General features: G+C 41.6%; 1 protein-coding gene across 10 annotated transcripts in view; it reads right to left on the bottom strand.

The window, feature by feature from the left end:
* Positions 1-26,005, bottom strand: part of pde10a (phosphodiesterase 10A) — a 360,355-nt gene that overhangs the window by 196,058 nt on the left and 138,292 nt on the right. The window contains exon 1 of one of the 10 annotated variants that reach the window (XM_062976355.1): positions 1,372-4,400. The exons of the other annotated variants lie outside the window; for them this stretch is intronic. The gene's annotated coding sequence lies outside the window, so the exon portion shown is untranslated. Of the gene's footprint in view, positions 1-1,371; positions 4,401-26,005 lie in introns of those variants that run through there. 10 annotated transcript variants of the gene reach the window in all.

Genomic DNA, 26,005 nt, shown 5'->3' with positions numbered 1-26,005 from the left:
GTCAAATTTGTTGTATAACATGATGTTTTGGTGCTTAATTTGTAAAATCATAACCTAATTTGATGTTTAATAGGCTTTTCCTTAATCCCTCCTTATTATCCAACTTATTCACTTATCCAACATTCTGCCGGCCCGTTTATGTTGGATAAGTGAGACTCTACTGTATCTATGAAAAGAAAACCTTTGCAAATGCAGGTTTACTCCAGGTTCAACCGGATTCGCCTGAAGTATCATTTGGATGCCTCAGGCTAATCTGGAAAAAAACCCCACAAGGTTTAGGCCTGTGTGGATAGACCCATAGATACATATTAAAATACTCATAATTTAAAACAATAGAAAATAATTTTCAAGCATAGCAATAAAGAGGAAAGCAGCACACAATGCCCAATAAAACATTTCTGTAAGTATCCAAATACAATAAGGGTTCCATAGCTACAGAACCCATATCCATGGTTTTACTTACCTGAATCCAGGAGGAAATCACTTCTCTTGGTATTTGCTGGGTCCTCCTGATGATTCTATAACAAACATTCCCTGGAAATTACTATATACGCAGTTGTATCAGAAGACCTAGGTCTTCCAATGCAACTATATGGCTTTTTTGGACTGGAAATGAGTTAATTCAAAGCCATTTGATCAACCCTTTCTACTATACAGCAGATCACAATCCAAGCATTCACAACACATGGACAACATATAAATACTATAAAATACTACACAGGCACATAGACCCCCTCTATCCTCACCACTTTCATAGTACGCAAACAACCAAATGCATACTAAACATAAAGACAACCATACAACAGACATTCAATACTACCACTACCTCAACAATTTCTCACCAGCACCACCAGACAACACCATAGCAATGAGTGGCCGGGCACAGCTAGTAATTCTATATAACTAATCACTTTTTTCTTGGCCATCTGAATCTTATTTAGTTAATGTTGTTTCACAAAATTTCTTAAATTTTGGGTGGGTGCTTAGTACTAAACCCAAGCATATGCATACCACACTAATAGTAATAATATTTTCAATCTACAACTCTTTGATTCTTATTTTCCTGGTTTGTTTTTTAATATACTAGATAGATAGATAGATAGATAGATAGATAGATAGATAGATAGATAGATAGATAGATAGATAGATAGATAGATAGAGATGATGATGATGATGATGATTAGAAGCCAAGTTCTCCATTCCTCTAATACTGGATATAATTTATTATATCCAGTATTTATTAAATTTGTCAATTTCAAAAACTCTTCTGATTTAAATTTTGTGTGGGTGCTTTTTGTTCTCACCATTCTAAATAATTTAGTGTTCTCATTGCTCTGAGGTGAAGGGAGTACGTCTTGACTGTGCACTTACTTTTTTTCTTTCTTTTCTTCTTCTTCTTCTTCTTCTTTTTTTTTTTTTTTGCATCTCTACTATATAATTCCTGGCTTTGTCTGGGTGAGATGTACTTCAATCCAAAGACTCACAGTTATAGGGGATTGAATTTTTCTGAGCAAGTAGAATCTGTTTGGAGATCCAGCATTATATTAGTTGTAAAGAAATGCTAGAATCATTTAGCAGAAGGATTTGAATGCTTCTATGTTGTGTACTGTCTCCTGCATCATTTACCATCAATAAAGGTAATGCGAATCTGTAACAATGTGTCAGTGTCTGGCATCACAAGAACCATCAGAGAGGCCTGAAACTACCAGAAAAAGACAAAATTTTGGCAAAGGTATTTTAAAAGTGTTTTGACCCCTCCCTCCTGACCACCTTCTTTAAAATATTTCTCAGGTCCCTGTTAACATCTTTTTAATTATGTAATGTGCTTTCTCAAGTTTCTAATCATACACTGAATATGAGAAGGGAATATATACCTAAATAGAGAACAGTACATACTGTACAACTTAAAACTGTCACTAATAGTATGCCAACTACTATGTAACATCTACCACAAGTTCAGTATCTAGCACTTCCTACTATTTATGATTATATATTTGACACTTTTGCTGTTGCATCTCAGAGTTTTCAAGCCTTTTGGTTACCTGGAATTTAGCTTCTTTGGTGCATATCCCAAAATCTAGTTCCTGGAGTTTTAGGGTAGATTTATAGCATTAGAGCTGCCATGCTCTATTTTTGCTTTCAACCATCAAGAAATCCCCAAATAATTTTTTGCTGCTTGAAACAAAATATGTTGTTGTTTTTTAGTTTGAGTCTCAGATTCTGTTTTTTGCTGGTAAGTCTCACACTGCCTACTTTAAGTTGAGATAGATCCACTGGCTACAAAACCTTTATTAGTGATCCCAAAAACCTTACTATCAGTACCCACCACCTATTTACTGTAAAACTAGAACATTTAGGGCTTCCACTTGACATCAAATTTTTCTTAGTCATGCTTGTAGCTTTTCGGATGTGGAAGTATCATTCAGTGTTTTCATTCTTTTCATCACTTATATTTTTCCTTCTTTTCATAATTTAAGACCAAGGGAAACACAAACGAGGGTGTGTTATAAACCCTAAAAGAGCTATCTCAGGGTTTTCTTGACAAATTTGTCTTTTTTGAGGTTGGGAAATGTGACTTGCCCAGTGGGGGGTTCTTCAAAACAGGCCAAAAATCCAAGAGGAATTGAGGCCACATAGCTGCCCCAAATGCCAGGATTTTGCGGGGGGGGGGGGGGGGGGGGGCTAGATGCTCTTTCGTGCTGATTCGAGTTCAGTAGAAGTGGCCAAGGGCACTGCCAGCCTCCCTCTCCCAGCCCTCCATTTCCCTCTCAACATACCAGAGGAAGACTCAGTTTGAGGCATGGAGCTTTTCCCACCCCTGCTCTCAGCAGAGCTGGCAGAGAACATTGGGGAGGGGAGATTCCGCATCCAAGGTCCTCTGTTGGCTCTTCCTGGAAGGAGGGAGAGTGGGAAAGGCTCCAAGCCTCAAGTGGAGCCTTTCTCCAATAAACTGAGGAGAAATTGGGCAGGGGGTAGGGTGGGAGGCTGGTAGTGCCATCCCTTTTCTCCAGGCTGCCTGAGCCTCGGGAGAAGGGATTGCTGTAGAAACAGGCACTGGGATCACGGAAGGTAATTCCAGGGTTCTGTTTCCACAGGCCTCATAGCTCCAAAGACCTGGATCTTCAGGGAGGGTCTGGATCTTTAGAAGTATTCTTAAAAACTGGATTAAACTGAGTAAAGTTGGTTTACTCAAGTTTGAAATGGATCAGACTAAAACATCATCAGTCTAATCTGTCCCCCCCCCCCCAAGTTTTAAAGCTGTGTAGAAGGGCCCTACATTTCCATGACTGAGTGGAACCTGCTTTCCTGAGACATAGTCCAATATTCAAATATTGCACCATGCTTATAATATAATAATGATAAAAATTATTTATATACCACCCTATCTCCTCAAGGGACTCAGAGCAGTTTCCAGCATAACAGGAAACATACAGTCAGTTAAAAACATAAAACAATTAAAACATTATACACATAAACAGCATAAAACAGATAATCATAAAACACATAGCCAAGAATTAAAACCTAATGCCAGAGCTCCATTGATGAATCTGGATACAGTGGCCAGGATTTAAGGTTGGAGTGGCCAACTATAAAGTGCTAGACGTGCCAGATGTTACAATATAGTGTGGGCAGGGATGGATAAAATGCTAAGCAAGAGTATAGCTAGTGAGTTTAAGGAAATCAAAAATCTGTTTAAACCACCAGGTTTTCATCTCCTTACGAAATGAGAATAGAGTGGGGGCCTGCCTAATCTCTCTAGGAAGGGCATTCCAGAGCCAGGGGGCCACCACCGAGAAGGCCCTCTCCCTCAACCCTACCAACCATGCCTGTGAAGGTGGCGGGAATGAGAGGAGGGCCTCTCCAGAGGATCTTAGGGCACAGGCTGGTTCATAGGGAGAAATGTGATCATGGAGATAGGTTGGGCCTGAGCCATATAGGGCTTTATACGTCATTACCTGCACCTTGAATTGGAGCTGCTTTAGCAGCGGTGTTGTATGCTCCCTGCAATTGGCTCCAGTTAGGAACCTGGCTGCCGATCTCTGAACCAGCTGGAGTTTCCAGCCCATCTTCAAGGCCAGCTCCACGTAGAGAGCCTTACAGTAATGCAATCTGGATGTAACCAGGGCATGGGCCACCATGGCCAAGTCAGACTTCCTGTTGTAAACAAGAAATCATTTTTTGCATACTGAGGTCCTGTTACCAAGGCTAATGGTTCATACTTTTGATTTTCTCTGCATGTTTATTGCTTTTAATTTTGTCACCGTTCTGCAAATCAAGATAAGTCTAATTTACAATCTGTATTGCTTTTTTATAAACTTTATTGCTTTACAGGCTTTAAAGGTGTCACAAGCAGCAACAGCAAGTCTGAAAGAAGCAAGTTTGCTTACGTGATTGGGAGGAATGGCTAAGATGAAGGCTCTTGGCCAGGAGCAGCTGCTGAAGGTTGCTGAGGAAAGGAGAGACAAAAGAATGGGAAAGAGCCGGGAAGAGCTTGGATTAAGGCTCTTGCACATGGTCTGATGGATGACTGGCATATATATTCGGCCTTGCACTGTGTTAAATCTTTTATATATTGTATTTTACTATGTTATTTAACTATTTTAATAGTTTTATTATTTTATTGTATTATGATATACTGGTAGTGATCCTGCCAGTTGTGCAAGCCGCCCTGAGTTCCTTCGGGGAGAAGAGCGGGGTAGAAATATCGGAAATAAATAAAATAAATAAGAGAACACTGCCTTTTTAAAAAGAAGAGTTTGGAATTTTAAAAATAGCCTTTTAGTTATTTTGTTTTTACAGTATTATTATCAATTATGCATTGACATGGGGCTCGGGTGGGCCAAGCATTGATAAATGCCTTAAATAAATAAAACATGAAGCTACAGAGTGGAGGAAGGGAGAGTCACTTATAGTACTGAATGTATTTTTATCAGTTTATCTCACTTTCATATTTGGCAGGTAAGGTACTTAAATCTGTACTTGGTTGTGATAATGAACTAGTTGAAGGCCCCAACAATGGAGATATAGGCTGTATATACACTGCCAAAAAAATCCAGATTATCAAAGCAGATAATCCAAGGGACCTTTCACACAGTCCCTATATCCCAAGATCTGATCCCAAGTTTTCTCTTTTAGCCTGGTTCATGAACAGAAAACATGGAATCAGATCCTCAGATATAGGGCCTGTCAGGAAGGGCCACAGATCAGCAGTTTTCAAAGTGTGCTCCGCAGAGCTCTTGGGGCTCCGCGATGCATACTGAGGGGCTCTGCCCTTTCTCCCCCCCTTCCTCCTCCCTCCCCCTCTTCTCCAAGCTTCCCCCCTTTCCTGCTCCTCCCCCTCCCCCGGCCTCCCTTGCCACCAAAAGTCTTTCCCTCTACGCCCTTGCTTCCAAAAGCCTTTTCCCTCATCTCCCTCACCACAAAAGCCTTTTTTCCTCACTTTCCTCACCACCAAAAGTCTTTCCCTTCTCCTGTGCTGCCAAAAACCTTTTTCCCTCACCTTCATCACCACCCGGATCCTTTCCCCCTCACTTTGCTTGCTTCTAAAACTCTATTTCCGTCCCACTGCTCAGGGGGTGTTTTGACTGTGTGTTTTTTTTCTGCATGACAGAAGGTAGTTGAACTTCAACTGAAAAATTACTGGTCTCTAAACAAAGTGTCTGTCATTGAATTTGATGATTTTTTTAAATGTTACACAGTGGGTAAGAATGGAAATAGTTGGAGAATATTTGTCTTCTTGGAGAATCAAGGAGCTTTCTGGTGCTCATGAAATTCTTTGAACAAGAAGGAGCAAAGTTTTTTTTTCTTATTTTTCAAAATCTTTCAGTGAATTATTCTGTCTAAAAATAAGTATGTGTGTGTTTGTGAATCTGTGTGTGTCATTTTGATTTTTCACCCTAAGAAAACACTTGAGATGTAAGTCAGCTTCTGAGATCATGGATCATTCTAATTCAGCACTTAACTACTATTTTTTTCAGACCTGGACAAAATATGTTGACATGAAAAGAAGCTCTAACAGAGAAGCTTGTTTTGACAATCCTTTTTACATTTATGTAGCCCTCTTGTATACCTTGTCTAGCTAGAAGATTGTTATCAGCCCATCACTGGAAGGATGGAAAAGTACAGAGGCCCCATCTACACGGCCAGATAAAATCTAGGTTGTCTGCTTTGAACTGGATTATATGGCAATGTAGACTCCTATAATCCAGTTCAAAGCAGAAATTTTTGATTATCTGCTTTGATAATCTGGATTATATGGCAGTTTAGAGCTAACCAGGCTGACAGGCTGCAGCAGTGTGTGTACAGTAAATAAATGCAATTGAACTTGAGTGAGTTTCTACTTCTAACAATCCTACTGTAATTGTGTGTCTCTACACCCATCTACACTGCCATATAATCAGTCTGAAACTGTGTTATATGTTCAGTTTAGACTCACATAATGCAGAGCACAGAAGTCTGCTTCTGTCAACCCAGTTACATACTCTGATCATGAATCTAACTCATAGTATCAGGAAGACAGTGTCACAGTGGCTGGTTCTACACTGCTAAATAATACAGTTTCAACTGCATTGAACTGCATTATTCCAAATCAGTTACTCTGCATAGTTTCAAACCAGAACATTAAAATACTACTTTTTAGACCATATTTCTGAAAATTCCTCAGGGTGGTTCCACACAGCCTTTTAACCTGGGAGCAATCGTGTTTTAAAAATGCTGGGTTCTAGTCCACCCTCCTCAGAAAGCTCGGGAGCAGTCCACACAGGGCCCATACTGGATTAGACCCATGTCTTTCAGGAAGACCCAGGCTTTCAGGGTCTAATCCAGTGCCTAATTAATTCAGGGTTTTCCTGCTTTGTCCCAAATTAATTCAGTTTTACTGAAGATGTTGTTTGGACGCCTCCAGTAAAATGGTGGGAGCTCCCACGTTATGGACCCTGTCTGGATGGGCCCTAAAATAATCCAGTCCAAATCTGACAATGTGAACATTCTGCTTTGATAATCTGGAATATCTGGCAGTATAGAAGGGGCCTGAGAGATCACCTCAAGTGTCAATCTGGGGCATTTCGGCTCAAGGTTTATCCTGGATTTACCAGTCAGTGTAAACATAGGCTAAGCAAAGGCTATGATCTGTATTAGAGGGAACCGGGCAAAAGTAATCATCTCTTTATGACAAGGGAAATTCTGAAGAATCTGTGAGATGCCTGTGTGGGAGGTGGGTAAGGGAAGAGATGCTTTTCTTTTTTTAAAGAAGTGTGTGTTTTGTTGATTCACTGCTTTCCCTGAAGCCTGTTTTATGAAACCTGTTGAAATGATGCAAATCCCAGGGAAAGAAAACACAAGAAAGGAATGAGCAGCTATTTCACAGTGTCATTTATGGTTCACATGTCAACAGTTATGTAAGCTGTTCCTGAAGCAACTGTGGGAACTCTTGAGTTCCATACAAGATAAACGAGGAGAGGGGGCATGGCAGGGGGTTCCACACCCATTCCCAATTGCTCAGAGGAGAAGAGCACTCAAGGAAACAATTGAAAATTTTGCAAAAAAAATCTGAAAAAACAGATCTATCAAGTTGCCATTAAAAAAGAAAAGAAATTCGTTGCCCTAAATATTAATTTATCTCGAGCCAAAAATGTTCTCATTTCATAACTAGCCTCTCCCTACTAGGAATTGCAAACAGCTTTCAAGGCAAACACTAGCAATGTATTGTGAACACAGCAGATTCTGCATAGCTCAGTTCAGGAAGTCAAGAGTGCCAAGGCAGAAATTTGCCTAGAATGCAGTGAAGCATAAAAAAGATCTGAAGACCTACAACTCTGAGCATATATTTTTAGCCAGAGGTATTAGGCAAAATTACTGCAAAAGTTAAAAGCTAACAGAAACATATGAATGATATTAAAAATCATTTATAACTTGGTTTCCTGTTCTGCTTCTGTTTAATTTATTTCATTTATTATAAACCAGATATGAAAACTGTAAGTATAAACCAACATGTGCAGACATCAGAAGATATGTAGCCAAGATTTGAGAAATACAAAATGACATGGAATTCAGTCTGATGCAGTTAAAGTGTGTGGAGCTGTGATGACCCATGGGCCTTGTAGTCCTGCTCAGGACATTGTAATTCCTGATGAAGATGAAAACTTGGGTTTTTTACCTTCCCAGTCTGAACTGGATTCCTCTCAGCCAGATCTTTCCCAGGCAGATCTGGGAACCTTGCACCTGCAAGAAAGTTGTCTCCCAGAAGTATGTCAAACAAGCCCAGAGCCTACTTCTCCCGTGTTCTTGCGCCGGGAGTTTTGTAAACAACAGAGAAGTTTGGAATCAGCTTCGCGCAGGAGTGCGAGGATTGCAGCTAAGAATGTAGCCAATTAAGACTGCTTCTCGTGAGAATCTTTAAGGAGTTTAACATCTGGTCTCAGAGTTTAGCTTTCGTTTCTGATTCCCAGAGAACTGCTTCGGTGGGAAAGTTAAACTCTATATAGGCGTTTTACCCGCGTAGTAACTTCGCGGAGTCAATTCGTCAGCCTACGGAGCGAGTTGTGTCTGGACAGCGCGCTCCAATTCAAGCCTCGCTCCTGCTCAAGCCTTGCCTTGCTATCCAGCCTTCGCCTTGCTTCCCAGCCTTTGTTTATCTACGGACTTTGCCTTGCTTCCCAGGACCAATCCTTGCCTTGTTCCACGGATTTTACCAAGTTATTCCACGGACCTTGTTCTCGTTCCTATTTACCTTGTTCCACGTTTTAAGCCTTGTTTCAAGTATCAAGTTATTTCCTAGCCTTGCTCAAGTTTATGGACTAAAGGACCTTGTCATCTCCCCTCACTTTGCCTGGCAAAGTGAGTGTTTCGGTTATTGGATTACAACTTTGGACCTTAATATTTCATATTGGACATTGTTTCTTTGGACTAATTTTGACCTTTCCTGAAAGGTCTAATTCTGGACTATTTTCTACACTTGTTTTTATTAACTTTATATACTCCTTCAATAAAGATATTAGATAGATTCTGGCCTCTGTGTATGGTTATTGGTGCTCTGCAGCCTGGGTCTTGACAGTTTGACTCCGCCACCCTAAGCACCAATTAACCTCGGCCAGAATGTCTACCGGAACCGTGCCCGGTGGGCAGCCACTGAGCTACACCATCAGCAAGGACGAAGTGGATCGCATCCGCGACAGACTCAACGCCCAGGATGGAGAAATAAAGGGCTTGCGGGAGCGCGGAATCCGCCTCCCGGCCATGGCGTTGCCTACCAAGTTTACTGGAGAAGCTTCTAAGGTTCATGTTTTCCGTCGCCAATGTCAAGCTTATCTAGAGGCCCGTGATGCCGAGTTTCCCCAAGAAGACATCAAAGTGGCGTGGGTTTACAGTCTTCTAGACGGGCCAGCGGCCAATTGGGCGACGGCACTGTTCGACCAAGCCTCTCCACACCTAAGATCAGCGCAACACTTCTTGGACCACCTCAAGGAGACTTGGGGAATCGAGGACAATTTGGAGGCAGCCGGTCACAAACTCCGTCGCCTTTTCCAAGGAGACAGACCTATGTCTCAGTATATAGCCGAGTTCCGAGTGCTGGCCCACAACACCGGCTGGAACGATGTAGCCCTCAGAGGACAATTCCGGGAGGGTCTCAACATTGAAATGCTGGAAGAAATCTCCAAGGTGGATCCTCCCCAGACCCTCGAGGCACTCATTGATCAATGTTTACGGGCTGAAGTCATGATTGCCAACAGGAAACAGTGGGTTCGAGGCCAGGGCAATAGAGCCGGGGCAAAACCCCCCGCTCCCGCCAGCGTTCAGCCACGTCCAGTGTGGAGACCCCCACCGCCAACCCCATACCCCAGAGGAGGCGAGGAGGTGCCGATGCAGTTGGGCAATGTGCGTCCCAGACTAGATGCCGCCGAGAAGGCCCGTCGTCAACGCTTAAACCTCTGTTGGTACTGCGGGAACGGGGGCCACTTCGCCAGAGAGTGCCCAGCCAAAGGGAAGCCTGCCGCCCGTCTTGCGGCGGCGTCCTCCACGGAGACGAAGGCGTCTGAGCCGACTGGCACACAGCCGGCGGGGGAAGCCAACGACCGGGTGTAGAGAGGCTCGCCAACCCGGTCAAAAAATCCATTCAAGAGCCGCCAACCGGGGTCCTGTTCCTTCTCGTGGTCACATTATGGTCAGCAAAAAGGGGACCCGTCATGATCCACGCCATGATAGACTCTGGAGCTACCAACAATTTCATTGATAGAGAGTATGCCGACTCTCTGGGATTACAATATCATGATTTCAAGAATGCCCGTGTGGTGCAAGCCATAGACGGCCGCCCCCTCAAGACGGGCCCCGTAAGTCAGTGGTCGGAACCCACCAGGATGTGGATAAGGGAACATATGGAAGAGATTTCCTTCTTTGTTACCGAGGTTCCCCATTTCCCTGTGATTTTGGGAATTCCATGGCTGACTCTCCACGACCCTAACATCTCCTGGTCCAACAGAGAACTGCAGTTTGCTTCACCGTACTGCCAAAACCATTGCCTCGTAGCCAAGGTCTGCCATGCCACAGACACCGAGCCCATCATCACCTTGCCAAAGAAGTACTCCGAGTATTGGGATGTATTCAATGAGAAAGAAGCCGAAAAATTACCCCCACATAGACCTTATGACTGTGCCATTGACTTGGTGGAGGGGGCCCCGATCCCGCGAGGGCATCTCTACTCCCTGACTGAACCAGAGCAAGAAGCTCTCAGGGAATTCATAGAGACAAACCTTCGCAAGGGATTCATCAGACCCTCTCAATCCCCAGCCGCCTCCCCAGTGATGTTTGTGAAGAAGTAGTCAGGGGAACTACGCTTGGTGGTGGACTACAGAGCATTGAACAATATCACCAAGCGGAACAGCTATCCCCTGCCCTTAATCTCGGATCTACTGGATCGGCTTCGAGGAGCCAAGGTTTACACCAAGCTGGATCTTCGGGGGGCTTACAACTTAGTTCGCATCAGGGAAGGGGACGAGTGGAAGACCGCCTTCCAGACCAAATTCGGATTATTCGAGTCCCGAGTTATGAATTTCGGTTTATGCGGAGCTCCCGCAACGTTCCAGCATTTTGTCAATGACATTTTTCAGGACTATCTAGACAGGTTCTTGATAATCTACCTGGACGATTTTTTGGTGTTTTCTAGATCACAATCAGAACATGAGAACCACGTCAAAATGGTGTTACAACGATTGCGGGATCATGGACTTTATGCCAAGCTGGAAAAATGCGCCTTTGATCTACAAGAGGTAGATTTCCTTGGTTACCGCATCTCGCCTCTAGGGCTTTCCATGGATCCAGCCAAGGTTTCAGCAGTATTGGAATGGCGGGCGCCAACTAACAAGAAAGAGGTGCAGCGTTTCTTGGGGTTCGCGAACTATTACCGCAAGTTCATTCCAGATTTTGCCCGCTGGTCCGACCCCATCACTAGCTGCATCCGTGGAAAGCAGCCTTTCCGCTGGACTGATCAAGCAGAGAAAGGGTTCCAGCAACTAAAGAAACTATTCACCTCCCAGCCAATTCTACAGCACCCAAATCCTGGAACCCCTTTTGTTGTGCAAGCGGACGCCTCTGATGTGGCAATTGGGGCTGTACTCTTACAACCGGTGGGAGATCACCTCCATCCCTGTGCCTTTTACTCTCGTCAACTAACCACACCAGAGAGAAATTACACCATTTGGGAAAAAGAACTACTGGCCATCAAGGCAGCCTTTGAAACTTGGAGACATTGGCTAGAAGGGGCCAAATTTCCCATTGAAGTCCACACTGATCATCGTAATCTAGAACATCTAAGAACTGCCCGCAAACTAAATCAGAGGCAGCAACGTTGGGCTTTATTCTTTGAACGTTTTAACTTCCAGATTCATTATGTGACCCCAGCCCAGACCAAGCAAGCAGACGCCCTGTCACGTAAACCGGAATACGCTGCAGGACGCAAAGAGACCTTTGAATCCCAACTATTACAACCCGGGAACTTTGCCACGCTCACAGTGGGGAACACCAAATCCATTCCCATTGGTTCAACTTCCTCTACTCCAGGACCCCTCTGTGCTCAAGAAATCAGGGCTAGTCAGCAAGCAGATGCCTGGGCGCAGGACCAACTTCGCCAAGGTCTGCATTTTCCCTTTTCGCTTAAGGATGGGCTGCTTTGCTATAGAAATCATGTTTATATCCCACCCGGACCGGGCAGGGAAAAAGCGCTTCGTCTGTGTCATGATTGCAAACCAGCAGGACACTTCGGACTATTTAAAACCATGCATCTGATCCTAAGGGATTTTTGGTGGCCCAAGATCCGCAAGGATGTGGAAAAATATGTCAACACCTGCCCAGTATGCCAGCGCTCCAAGATAAGAAGGGAGAAGCCCTCAGGGCTTTTACACCCCCTTCCTACCCCATCTCGCCCATGGGAAATAATTTCTGCGGATTTCATCACTGACTTACCACCTTCCTGTGGATTCACCACGATCTTAGTGGTGGTGGACCTTTTCACCAAGTTAGCCCATTTCATTCCCTGCGAAGGCCTCCCCACGGCCAAAGAGACTGCGGATCTATTCCTTCAACATATTTTCAGACTACATGGATTGCCCAAGAGTTTAGTCACAGACCGTGGATCTCAATTCACCTCTCGTTTTTGGAAGGCGCTACAAAAACTATTGGGCATAGACTCTCGCTTATCTTCAGCTCATCATCCCCAAACAGATGGGCAAACGGAGCGCACCAATGCCACTTTGGAGCAGTATCTTCGCTGTTATGTAAACTACCAACAGGACAATTGGGCTTCTCTGTTACCACTGTCTGAGTTTGCCTACAACAATGGAGTTCAAGCTTCTACAAAAGAAACGCCGTTCTTTGCAAACTACGGCTTCCATCCACGTTTCTTTCCCCCTGTCATTGAAACTTCAGAAGTTCCCGCAGCAGAGGATTGGCTGCAGGAACTCACAGCGGTGCAACAACTTTTGCTCCAGCAACTGGACCAAGCCAAGGAGGACTATAAACACCACGCTGACAAACACCGCCAGCCGGGCCCCGAAATCAAGGTAGGAGATCGGGTTTTTCTGTCCACTCGCTTTCTGCCCTCCCACCGCCCTTGCCGGAAGTTAGATGCCCGTTTCATTGGCCCCTATCCAGTGGTGGCGCAATTAAACCCCGTGACTTTCAAACTCCAACTTCCGCGTTCAATGCGCATTCACCCAGTGTTTCACCGTTCCCTGCTCCTTCCGGCGGATGGTGTGCGTCCTGATACAGACCAACCGGCCCCCCCTCCTGTTTTGATGAATGGGGAGGAGGAGTTCGAGGTTGAGGACATTTTGGATTCTCGCTTTCACCGCCGCCGCCTACAATATCTCATTGACTGGGTGGGTTTTGGCCCTGAGGAACGCTCTTGGGAAGACGCCTCCACAGTCCATGCTCCTGAGCTAACCCGTCGCTTTCATCAGACCTATCCCGCCAAGCCGCGACCTCGCGCCTCGGGGAGAGGGCCCCAGTTTGGGAGGGGCCTTGAGGAGGGGGATAGTGTGATGACCCATGGGCCTTGTAGTCCTGCTCAGGACATTGTAATTCCTGATGAAGATGAAAACTTGGGTTTTTTACCTTCCCAGTCTGAACTGGATTCCTCTCAGCCAGATCTTTCCCAGGCAGATCTGGGAACCTTGCACCTGCAAGAAAGTTGTCTCCCAGAAGTATGTCAAACAAGCCCAGAGCCTACTTCTCCCGTGTTCTTGCGCCGGGAGTTTTGTAAACAACAGAGAAGTTTGGAATCAGCTTCGCGCAGGAGTGCGAGGATTGCAGCTAAGAATGTAGCCAATTAAGACTGCTTCTCGTGAGAATCTTTAAGGAGTTTAACATCTGGTCTCAGAGTTTAGCTTTCGTTTCTGATTCCCAGAGAACTGCTTCGGTGGGAAAGTTAAACTCTATATAGGCGTTTTACCCGCGTAGTAACTTCGCGGAGTCAATTCGTCAGCCTACGGAGCGAGTTGTGTCTGGACAGCGCGCTCCGATTCAAGCCTCGCTCCTGCTCAAGCCTTGCCTTGCTATCCAGCCTTCGCCTTGCTTCCCAGCCTTTGTTTATCTACGGACTTTGCCTTGCTTCCCAGGACCAATCCTTGCCTTGTTCCACGGATTTTACCAAGTTATTCCACGGACCTTGTTCTCGTTCCTATTTACCTTGTTCCACGTTTTAAGCCTTGTTTCAAGTATCAAGTTATTTCCTAGCCTTGCTCAAGTTTATGGACTAAAGGACCTTGTCATCTCCCCTCACTTTGCCTGGCAAAGTGAGTGTTTCGGTTATTGGATTACAACTTTGGACCTTAATATTTCATATTGGACATTGTTTCTTTGGACTAATTTTGACCTTTCCTGAAAGGTCTAATTCTGGACTATTTTCTACACTTGTTTTTATTAACTTTATATACTCCTTCAATAAAGATATTAGATAGATTCTGGCCTCTGTGTATGGTTATTGGTGCTCTGCAGCCTGGGTCTTGACAGGAGCCTGGCTTAACTCTTTCATGCTGGAAAAAAAAAATCAGTTGGACCAAAGACAGGTCATTCAAGAAGAGGACATGGTAATGCAGAAATACACAAACATTTCTGGCCAAGTGGTGAGGCTCTTGGAACTTACTCTCTATCATGTTTTATATGTTTCATGTGTTTTATTTCATAATATTTTATATTGTCTTCAGTTTTATGTTTGTTTTTAGGCATCTTGTGCCGTCTGTAAACCACCCCAAATCTCTTCGAGGAGATGATGGCGGGGTATAAGAATAAAGTTGTTGTTGTTGTTGTTGTTGTTGTTGTTATATTGTCATTGTTAACAGCAATCAAATTGCTGGCAACACTGGCATATGGCAGCCAAATAGCCAGCTAGAACAATAGCTGGGGCTGAGAATCATGCAGTCATTACAAGTTTCCACACATTGATGGACTGTAGCTCCTAGCATTCTTCATCATTAACTTTGCCAGTGAGGCCTTGCAATCCAACCACATCTGGAGGTCCATACCATTCTCACTATTTACATAGATAGCTACCTTTCTACTCCAATGACACTGTGAGTTGAACCTAGTCACTGATCTTGAAAGTGTATTTTTACTATCTTAGATTTCACAGAACATGGAAAGGATACATTTGGAGTACAGTAGAGTCTCACTTATCCAAGCTAAACGGGCTGGCAGAACCTTGGATAAGCGAATATTTTGGATAATAAGGAGGGATTAAGGAAAAGCCTATTAAACATCAAATTAGGTTATGGTTTTACAAATTAAGCACCAAAACATCATGTTATACTGGGAGTGGACAGATCGACCCCAGCTGCCGCAGTAAGAGCGGAACTGGGAATATATACAGTTGATGGCTTATCCAAAATCAGGGCCTACAACTACTGGGTAAAACTGACTGCCATGGCAAATGATAGACTGCCAAAACTGTGCCTGTTAGAGTAGATAGAAAATCAACATCAGACCTCTTGGCTAGTTCATCTGACAAAATACATTAGGAGTTGTGGACTTCCTATTCGGTATCCAAATCTCTTAGAAGAACTAGACCCAAAAATAGTTGCTCAACGAGTACTGGATACAGAAGGCCAAAAAGACATTGCTACCCTCAGTAAAGCTGGCTCATTGAAATGGTTAAGCCATTTTAAACATACTTTTCAAACAGCCCGGTATTTAAAGACAGAAATGCCTAAACACCTCAGGAGGGTATTTACCAGAGCTCGTTTTGAACAGCTGGATACGATGGTCAAACACGGAAGGTTTAACCAAGTTCCATACAAAAAATGATTTTGTATTTGTGGAGCATCAGAATTGGAGAATATCACACATGTACTGTTCAGCTGTGAATTGTGTAAGAAAGAGAGTGACCAATACTTCGGGCCATACATTATTCACAAAACACACTGGGACCATATATTAAAACTTCATTTTTGTTGGCTGGCCAGAATCCTAAAATAACACACAAAACAGCCCTTTTCCTATTCAAAGCAACACATCTGAGAATTGCATATTTGGAATCAATTGGGGTAAACTGTGGAGGTGATGCAGATATTTGACCTGAACGGGATCTTGTTAACAGCTTGTTTATTTTAACTTCTTTTGTACCGCAGGTTGTATGTTGTATGTATGTCTATGTGTTAAATGTTTTGATACGGCCAATGGGCTAATCAATAAAACATGATTTGATTTGATTAGAATATAAGCCAAATATCCTGCATATAAGCTAGATATAGCACCTTGTTTAAAAATATCTGTCTATACATATGCAACACAAAAGAATGAAAAAAGTCTAAAGAATGAAGTTGTAGAATTAATGGCTTTAGTTCAGTCATTAGCAACTTTTAAAATGTTTTCCCATTGACTCTATATCTGATGCTTTGCAGTCACTCAAGCTAGAACAAATAATAATAACAATAATTTTAAAATAGGAAGGGGCAGGGTTTTTTCATACATACTTTTTATGATGTTATAGCACCATGATTCCATTTTAATTGTGGCTGTATCATAGAGAATCCTAGGATTTGCACTTTGGTCAGAGGCACCAGATGAGCTCTCTGGCAGGAAATTCTAAGGACCCAATGCACAACATCTTTAGATTTTTGGTTACTCGTAGTTCAGCTTTTAGTGCAACAAAGATATGTTTGAACTATATCAGGACGATTTAATGGTTTGAGTGTTGGATTAAGGCTCCTGGAAACAAGGGTTCAAACCATAGAAACCACTGGATAACTTTGTGTGAAGTCAAAGTCAGTCTTAGCGGAAGGCAGAGGCCACCCGCCTCTAAATTAATCTTGCAAAAAAAAAAATGAAAGAGTTGTCATAAATTGGAGACAGCCCAAGGACACATAACAAAAGATCTCTCAGACTAACTAATGCATTGAGCTCTGTGAGGGAAAGGAGGGTTAAGAACTGAGTTACAAATAAATAGATATAAGGGTATTTTTAATCTACTTGCTTCAACTGACTATAAATCATTTATCATAAATAGAACTATGCCAGCATTAATAATTCCCCAAAATTTGTCAAAGGGACATTTATAAACTTAGATAGTGATGGAAATGACTCATTTGCAAATGGAGCCATCAAATAAGCTTCTGACAATGCTGAGATTCCTGTTTTCATGTTTACATCTGCACAGTGTCAGAACCTAGAGCTCTGCATCTGGTTGAGATCACTAATGTGGAAGTAAAATTTGTTAAACAGGCTGCGGAATTTCTGCATACTATAAATCAACTTAGATGTCACCATATGAGAGACAAAAAGTATTTTCCAAATGTTCAAGCTTTTTCTTCCTGCAGAGTTTTAAATCAAATGTTCGTCACATCTTTGGAAGAAAAAAAATGTGGCAGAGATAGAGGGACTGTTTTCAACCTGGGTGGAGCTTCCCCATTAAAAAAGCAAATGAGCAGGATGATGTATTTCTATCCGTTCATACACCTGTCAAGTTGTCAGAGCTGTAAAACAAATGTAAAGATACCAGTAGAAAAGGATTTTTGAAGCAAAAAAATAGGCAATTGAACAAGTTACTGCTGTCTTCAATTTTCTACAAATGTTTTGGGGAAATAAGGGCAGTAGTATGGTCCAGCAAAGTAAGGTGGTGATTGCTTTGTGCCTTTCTAATTTATGGTGATGCTATCACAAGATTTTCTTAGCAAGAGAATATGATTTCCCAAGATCACCAAATGAGTTTGCATCTATGAGAGGCAATGCAAGCCCTAGGCTCTAGAGTCCTATTCCATTACACCTTACTGGCTAAAAAGAAGAAATACCAAATCACGACATATCAAATGAATAGCCAAATGACAGTGGCTGCATGGTTTTATGCCACTATTTTAATTTAAAAGTACAAAGTGATCCAACCCAACTCCTTTCTTTTATATTGTTTTTGATCACGTATGTCTTGATTTGTTGTGCTTTGTTACATTGCATTGCACTGCATTCTTCTACAAGGCTTCCCTGTTTGCTTATCAGCGTCATAGAAACAGAGTCTCAGGCTCCTTCTACACAGGCAGCAAAATAAGGCTTGAAACCAGCTCAAGGTTAGGGTGTCCAGAAAATGTTTTCCCCCAGTGCAAGCTCCAAAGTCAACCCATCCAGAAACGGCATGACAAAAAAATCCTCACCAGAAATCCCAATTCACTCCAGAAAATCCTTCTGTATTCAACCATGTCACAGGCAATAAGATGAATGCCAAATACAGGGCTTAAGCTGGATCAGTCAGAGTGCAAAAGCAGCTGCACAGCCCAAACACATAAGCAGGAATCTCTCTGGTACAAATCTATGGCTTTCTGCACCAGGAAAGTATTGAGAGTTGGTGGACATAGTACTGCTTTGTTCCCATGCTGAAGTGCCTAAGTAAGACCTGATCAGGGCGCAACTGTTTCTGTAGGCCTGTAACACAGATAGGTATACATCTCCCTTTCTCTCTCATACTACTTCCCTTTGGCTCATTTCAGACCATTGCTTTTACTCTTCTAACACTATTTCTTATTAGTATCAATATATCACACAAGATCTGGCAATTATCTTCTCTCTCCATATACATGTTCATAAGCATCCTCAAGTATGATGATGATGATGATGATGATGATGATGATGATGATGATTTCTATAATTTTGCCTCAGCTGGATCTCTTGACCCATGAAAGTATCCCTTTCCCTCCTTTATCCCAATATGCTCAACTTGTATCTTAGGTGCTAGAAGAAAACAACACTGCAAAGAAAAATCCAGTTTACCTGTCCGAACATATCTCCCTCTATGAACCAGTTCATAGATTAAGATCTTCCAGGAAGGTCTTGCTCTTGGCCTCACCGGCCTCACAGGTGCGGCTGGCGGGGATGAGGGACAGGGCTTTCTCAGTGGTAGCCCCACAGTTGTAAAACCCCTCCCGAGTGAGATCAGGTTGGCCCCCTCCGTCCTAACCTTTAGGAAACAGCTAAAGACCTGGCTGTGGAACCAGGTGTTTGGCCCATCATCGGAATATTTAAAGTTAAAGTTGAAAGTGCAATGACCTAGGACTGTTTACGGACAATGGCTATGTCTTTGTGTGATATATGATGTTATTTTATGTGATGTGTTTAATAACGTTTAATGTTTTATTAGGGGAGTGTCAGCTTTGATGTTTTATGCTGTTTTTATCGAGGGCATTGAATTGTTGCCAACACTGTGAACTGCCCTGAGTCCCCTTTGGGGTTGAGAAGGGTGGTATATAAATACCGCAAATAAATAAATAAAATAAATATTAGATGCAATGTATTTTTCCATGAGTTACCCCCTCTGTTTTATTTTTAGATATTTGAAGAGATTAGGAATTATGGCAACTGGAGCTTTATTTATTTATTTATTTATTTATTCATTTGCTACATTTATATCCCGCCCTTCTCAGCCCAAAGGGAACTCAGGCTGGCTTACAAGTTACATATACATACAATAATATTATTAGCATAGTACAAGCATTATATATTACTATATTGTACTATACCACTATATTGCAATATTATTAGTAATATTACATGTAATATATAATTATAATAGTGTATTATTATTATTATTATTATTATTATTATTATTATTATTATATTACATGAGATGGCTTTATTATGAGATGACTTTAATATCAAAATTAATCCTTCTATTAAACCTTTTAGAAAGTTACTTTTCTGAAAAATTATATAATTAACATAGCCACCATTGTCTTTCATAAATTGACATTTTTGTCCAACTGTCTTCCTCATTCTAAATCAGTGGTTCCCAACCCATGGGCCACGGCCCAGCCATGGGCCGCGAGAACGAAAATCCGGTCCGCAAACCTCCTTCCTCTTTATTTTATTTTATTTTATTTCCACTCCTTTCCACAGAGCTGACCAAACTGAATCTAAAGTTGACCAAAAATTGATTTGTAACCCTTTTGGTACTAAGGTTGGAGAATGGTCCCTGGTCAAATGGTCCCTGGCCAAAACAAGGTTGGGAACTACTGTTCTAATTAAACTATATTTATTGAAAACATTATAGTCACATTTGACTTGTGCTTTTCTATATCTCTGCTATGTCTGTCAGAAAACGGATGTAAAAGCTAAATTAAATATACTGTATTTAAATGTGTTTTTAACTGCTCTAAATTAATTTTTTAATATATTTTTATTGAAGTCTTACCTATAAGATAGAATAAATTAACACTGAAAGAATGAGAACATTTGATTGTATAGAAAGTAGGAAAACTGAGATTAAAAAAGGATCAAAAAGGGAGAGAGAGAAAAAAAAAACCCAAAAACCAAAAACAAAGCTAACGTGTCTATATTTTATATAAAAAAGAAAAAATAAATCTGAACAAATGGCAATATAAAAATGCAAAAGTACTAGGCAAAGAAACACACCAAAAAGAAAAGCAAAAAGCATTAGCACTGGCATTAAACACTTCGAATAAAATTGCTAGGTTAGAAGCAGCTGACATTGGAAATGTTCTAACAAAGAACTGCCAAAACCTGTTAAAGTTAAACTAAACAATCATTGTTGTTCCAGTATGACAGTTGGAAAATAAAATACAGTAATAATAATAATTTTTTTTCGTGTCAGGAGCTACTTGAGTTGAGAATTGGCCGTCTGCAAGAATGTTGCCCAGGGGATGCCCGGATTTTTTTTTTGATGTTTTTACCATCCTTGTGGGAGGGTTTTCTCATGTCCCCGCATGGAGCTGGAGCTGATAGAGGGAGCTCATCCGCACTCTCCCCAGGTGGGATTCGAACCTGGCAGCTTTCAGGCCAGCAACTCCTCCTTCAAGTCACAAGGCTTTAGTCCACTACGCCATCGGGGGCTCCAATAATAATAATAATAATAGTAGTAGTAATAATAATAGTCAGGATTTCCAAGTAATTAACTAAATAATAATTAATTTAATATAATGCTTAGCATACAATTCAATGGTTATTTATCTAGCATAAACCTCATTGAACATAATGGAATTTACTTCTGAGAAAACATGTATACTGGATGTTGTTCAGGATTACAACCAGGGGTGCAGCTTTGCCCCCCAGAGAAGAATTTTGTCCTGGAATGAAAATTTCAGTCCTCGATTTTGGAATATTGGGAGGGAAACAGAAAAAATGGGGAAAACGGGAAAAAAAACAGGGGAAAACCCCTTCTCATCTGTAAATGGAAGGGGACCTAGCAACCACTAGCAATCTATAAAACTGCCGCCTCAGTCCCCAGAGTTCAGTTAACAAGAGAGGTCAATAGGTATTTTCTGTTGGTGTTTAGCAGGGGAATTTTAAGGGAGAAGTTTGGAATCCCACTTCACTGCCTACTAAGGACTACTGAATAAGGATGATGAGGAGGCTGCTGCAGTCAACTGTAATAGCTGTAGTATGTTATGAGGATACAGCTAGCAGTAGTTACACCTGCCGCAAATTCAAGTTGGTTTCCCTTTTGGAAGAGAACGTCCCAGCAAATTGAGGCATGTGTATCTACTTTTCAGCACATTAGAGAATATAAGGTTTTCTTGGACAAAGTGGAACAGACTGTCCTGGATGAGGAATACACAAGGGATGTCTATGAGGCAGGGGTAATTTCCCAAATACAGGATATAGGCATTTAGACAAATGTGACATAGGGCTGTGGATCATTTTGAAAGATTAGAGCTACAGAATCAATTCAACATTCTTTCCCTTATTAGTGATTATGAGGAACAGGAACAACTGTGTCAGCCCTTAAATAATATGCAAGCGACCTTAGAATATTCAGCACACAGCATGTTCCCTGCCAATCCCCAAAGGAGATATGTGCTTGTTGTATGGGACTAAGATTTTTTTTAAAAAAATTGAGAAAAATCACCAAAAAGGAATCAAATGAATCATCACCATATACAGGGTATAAATCAGAAAAGCTAAAGCACAAAACAAACTCAGGCTTCTTAGAGATGTCAAAAACAATTATAAAGGAAGGTTGTGGTCATGCCCATGGTAGAGATATTACATGGAAAGATGATGAAATATTAACAGGGGACAAAGCAAAGACAAAACTATTCAAGTCCTTTCTCTCGATTGTCTTCCAAAAGGAAAATAATGCTCAAGCTCGGAGAAATGAAGCAAATGATAAAGTAGGGGAAATGTAACACAGAATAGATAAGAGTGTAGTACAGGAATACTTGGCTACAGCAAACAAGTTCAAATCTCCATGGCCAAATGAACTACATTCAGGGGTATTAACTGGCAGAAATAATCTCAGAAACATTGGCCATCATCTTTGAGAATTCTTGGAAAACAGGAGAAATTCCAGCAGAGTGGATAAGGGCAAATGTTCTCCCCATTTTCAAAACGGAAAGAAAGAGGACACTCCATTTGGTATTGATATCAATAAATATTCTAGAGCAGACAATTAAACAGTCTGCAAGCAGTTGACCTTGAAGGAGCTGGGAGTGGCAACAGCTGACAGTGAGCTCTGGTGTGGGCTGGTCCATGAGGTCATGAAGAGTCAGAAGCAACTGAACAAATAGACAACAACAAGCAGTTAAAAATGAATGCCATAATCAGAAGAAGTCAACATAGGTTTCTCAAGTCATGGAAAAATGGTCTTGTCTCTTTTTTGTATTAGAGAAACAAGCTGCATAGATGAAATGAATGCTGTAGAAGTAGCATATCTAGATTTCAGTAAACACTTTGACAAGATTCACCTTGCTATCCTTGCAAACAAGCAAGGAAAATGTGGACTAGACAATGTTACTGTTAGATGGTTTGCTAATTGGTAAGCCTCTGGTAAGAATCCTAAGGGTTCTTACCAGAGGCTTCTCTTCATTCTGGGTGCTCTTTACCACCTTTATAAATGACCTGGCTGATGAAATAGGAGGTATGCTTATCAAATTTGCAGATGGCACCTAATTAGGAGGGATAGCAAATATTCCAAAAGATAGAATAAGAGATCAAAATGACCCTAACAGGTTAGAGTACTGGCTTAAAACTAACAAAATGAATTTCAATAGGGAGAAATGTAAGGTACAACACTTCGGTTAAAAAAATGAATGCTGAGATATAGGATGGGAGGCACCTGGCTTGACATGAGTACATATAAAAAGTATCTAGGTGTTTTAGTAGATGAATCAACAATATGCAGCAGCTTAAAGAGCCAATGTGACTCTAGGTTGCATCAAAAGGAGTATAGTATCAGAGGGAGGGAAGTACCACTCTGTTCTGTCTGGTCAGACATAATCTGGAATAGTGTGTCCAGTTCTGAGCACCACAACTGTGGAAAAATATTGATAAGCTAGAATGTGTCAACAATTAAGCAAATGAAATACCAGTAGTAAAAGGTCTGGAAATCATGTCCTATGAGGAGTGTCTTGAGAGATGGATATGTTTAGATTGGAAAAGAGAAGGTGAGGAGTGGCATGACAGCCAAGCTCAATTGTCTGAAATGATATCATATTGAAAATGGAGTTAGCTTGATTTGTGCTGGGACACAGAACAATTGATTCAAACTACATGAAAAGAGTCTACTCAAACATTACAAAGTGGTGGTAAGGGCTACTTGGCAGTAGAATACATTGCCTTGGTGTGTGGTGGTGTCTCATTTTTTGGAAATTTTTAAACACAAGTTAGATGTCTATCTGTAGGGAGCGTTTTGTGTGTTCTTGCATGGCAAGAGGTTGGATCAGATGGCCTCTTAGGCTCTTCTCACTCTGATTCTAAAGGGGGCGGGAAAAGGGACTAACATGAGACCCTCAATACACTGATTTTTATATCTTTAATTAGACATGTTCCTAGATGTGTTGGGGAGGGAAGGAAACAGGAAATGGGTGCTGATAGCAACATGTTGCTGGTTGTGTTGCATTTTGTGCCTGCCTCCCTGCTTCATTAAGAACAAGCAGCAGATCCTTTGAAAGAAAAGTATCTTTAGAGCTGCTTTTAAAGCAGAGTGCCGGTCCACAGTCCCTCAGAGTGTTGGGAGGGCGGGGCGGGGGGCAGACTATAGGTTGAAAAAAATACGAACAAATTCCTATGCACACTGAACATGTCTTATTTGATGTGCACAAAAAAAAAAAATGAAAGAACAATACAGTATTTAAAAATAAGAATAATTTTAACCAACATAAACCTACCAGGATTTCAATGGGAAATGTGGGTCTGCTTCTTGCTGATGAGATAGTCAAGTTAATTAGAATTGTTGTTGTTGTTGTTGTTGTTGTTGTGTGCCTTCAAGTCATTTCAGACTTAGGGCGACCCTAAGTCTAAAACTGAGGGTGGGGGCCAGATAAATGACCTTGGAGGGCTGCATCCAGCCCACGGGCCTTAGTTTGGGGACCCCTGCTTTAGAGGAACTAAGTGGATAGCAGGAAGCAAAGGAGCATCCAGCTAATTCTCACCTTGGCTTCTGTAGTAATATGTGAAGGATTGGTATATGCTGTGTCTTTTAAACATCAGAATCTAACTCATGTCTGCACACTAGAAAGAAAGAAAGGATCTTGACATCATTGCTTAGATAGTGTTGAAACAAAATGACTCTCCAATTCCAACAATGTAAGTTTATCACAGACAGCTAGACTATACTTTTTATGGCACAGAGTCTATGCTATCATTTTTATTGTGTTCGCCCTATACCACTGATGCAAATAGTCTGCTGAACATCCTCCTTTTACCGCATGAAAGTTTCCATCCTATCCCTTCCAGACTTGTTCTGGCCAGTGCCTTCAGTCAGGCTGGCTCCAGCCAGTTCCCATTGTTCATGCTGTTTTTGTGTCAAGGGCATGTTGTGTATCTCTCAATTTTTGTCAGAGCAGACCTTGAAAGCAGGCATGCTTGTTGTCCTCAGGAAAATGGCTCTGAAGTTCTTTACAAGGTCAAAAAAGTTAGGGTTCCTTGTAGATCATTTTATTTTAAATACTGGGCAATCATGATTTTAAGCACTTACAGGAATACCTACATGTGTTGTGTAAGGGAATTACTGTAGCAACTGACTTTACAAGCCCTGAAAAAGAGATCTTTCAGAAATAAATACATGTGTTAACAATAGGGCATAGGGCAATAAATTGTGGCCTAAATGCAATTCAAACTCCCAATTAGAAAGGTTCCATAGGATCAATTACTCCCTGATAAGTCAACATTTATGTAAATGTCTTAGTTAATTCAGATACATACTAAAATGTATTCCCTTATCTCATATATTAATAGGCTGTGATGCATGTTAGAGAAAGACTAAATCAGATCTCCCTTCCAAATCACTGCTGGGCTCTATCGTTGTATCCTAATGCACCAGATCCTTTCCGATCATAGATACTAAGCAGGGACATCCCAGGATAGGAGACTCTCAATGAACACCAAGTGAGGCTGACACATGTATGCTGACACTGTTGTTTGCAATGATACAGAACTCTAACAAAAAGACAGCTAGATGTGTCAGGCTTACACGCTGTAGCCATGCACTCCCCAAGTTCCCTCGTAGCCGCTTGCAAGCTGAGGCCAAGGATATGTGCAAATTGTCATAGAATTCCAGACAAACATACCTTTTTTTGACTAAGAGCCAGGCTGTAGCGCAGCTGGTTAATCGTCAGAAGCAATAACTCGCTGCTGACCGAAACATTGCAAGTTTGAAGCCCGCATCGGATTAAGCACCCGACCGTTTAATAGCCTAGCTTACTGTCCACCTAAGCAGTTCGAAAACAGCTGCAGCTGTGAGTAGAGAAATTAGGGGCCACTTAAGTGGGATATAAACCAACATTTAGGTAAATCCCATTGATTCAGGGGGTCTAATTTGGATTAGCAATTACATCTGTGCATGTCCCCACAAATCACTATCATACTTGAAACATGCGTAGTTCATCTCCAGATCTGATACTTAACAGTGGCTGACAAGCAACCCTTAACCTTTTCAAAATTTGTTGTGTTACAACCTCGAAATGAAATAGAATTAATTGAGATTGTTACAATTTGACATATGCAAGACATTCAACTCTATGAAGGTGTACAATATTTGTATTGTGGCACAAAAGTTATACTGTTCAGATATCAAATTCATGTC

The sequence above is a fragment of the Anolis carolinensis genome, chromosome 1 (genome assembly GCF_035594765.1).
Source record: "Anolis carolinensis isolate JA03-04 chromosome 1, rAnoCar3.1.pri, whole genome shotgun sequence".
Lineage (NCBI taxonomy): Eukaryota > Metazoa > Chordata > Lepidosauria > Squamata > Dactyloidae > Anolis > Anolis carolinensis.
Note: the sequence above shows the minus strand (reverse complement) of the source record. Positions and strands in the feature narration are given on the sequence as shown.